Source organism: Microtus ochrogaster, linkage group LG2 (genome assembly GCF_000317375.1).
Source record: "Microtus ochrogaster isolate Prairie Vole_2 linkage group LG2, MicOch1.0, whole genome shotgun sequence".
In the NCBI taxonomy this organism is placed as follows: domain Eukaryota; kingdom Metazoa; phylum Chordata; class Mammalia; order Rodentia; family Cricetidae; genus Microtus; species Microtus ochrogaster.
In genome coordinates, this window is record NC_022028.1 from 53,899,892 (window position 1) to 53,901,319 (window position 1,428).

Consider the following 1,428-nt stretch of genomic DNA (forward strand, 5'->3'; position numbering starts at 1 on the left):
TCAGTGTTTGAGGCCTGGGCAGTTCCTAGACCAAAGGCCAGTTGTGCCAAGAAGAAAACAAACTCCCATTGGAGTGTCTTTGGTGCTCAACATTCTCTCGGGAATAGACTGGTGTTGTCAGGAGCAATCGTGTCTCATATCAACAGAACCCTAAGTTATTTAAATGCCATGTTCTACAGATCCTTGAAGTGGTTGAAGAATACCTATCTAGACAGAATACAGTCTCTATGTATCTAAAGAACCTAATTAATCTGACTACATGTATAACAAACATGAACAACTATTGACCTATAATATTTAATACCTGTATAACTTAAAGACTAAGACTTTATATCAGAATATTAAAAAATCTGTAAACAAATGTGCAGGAAATGGGGACGATGACCTCAAAATATAAACAATGCAGAAGTATCTTGATCAGAGGTAGAAATAATATATAATATAATACAAAAATAATATGATTAGAAATTTAAAAATTCTTCCCTTCAGAGTACCAGTGGCAATACAAAAATATATCTTAAAAGTTGTATCAATATACAAAATGTCCTAAACAGAGGTAGAAACATGAATGAATACAATCTGACAGAATAACTTTGCGTAGGCATACAAATATTATAAACAAAAATAACAAGTATAATTTAAACTTGTATCAATATACAAAAAGTATAGCAATGTAAATTACCCATAAATAATAGCTCACAAGTATTTTCTCTATTACCCACTATTATTGTTATTAGTGTGAAAAAGCTCACACTGAATTATCTATTATCCCACTTTCCTCTGTTGTTTTCCCTCTTCTAATCCTACAGCCCCGGCTGGCCTTGAACTCCACGAGCCTGGGTGAGACATTTCACATGAACGCAGACAGTAGGTTGTCTTGGTGGAACAGGAGGGCAGGCAGTGTGGACAGGACGAGGCATGCTGGCCTTCTGTGTTACTGATGCTGGCTTTAGATCTGCGTGGGTCTATGGACTTTGGAACAACAATAAGTAAGTGTGCATTAATTTCTTTTATTCGCACATTCTATTTCACCATATAGTGTTAAAAGTTTAAAATATTTCATTTCTGGTCATTTTTCAGTAATTTAGTATTTAGTAAGATGTCCTGAATCCTCGGCTGTCTTAGTGTGCTCAGCTTGCAGTGGTCTGTGGGAAACAGTGTCTGAGGGGATGCGGTGGGAACAGAAGGTGTTGAACTCCCTAACTCAGAGTCTGGTAGAAGTAGATGATTCATTGCGTGAGACCCCAGAGTTTGAGCATAAGCCTCTGGCGGACAGAGTGAGGTGTCGGGTCTTTCATGGCCCCAGCTGTGCTGCTCAGGAACAACAGCAAGACTCCAGCAAGGCTGCTGCTTGTTCAAGGTGATGGTCAGCTGCTCCAGCCTCACCCCACACTGCTTTACTCAGGAGCAGGGCTCAGCGGGGCTCAG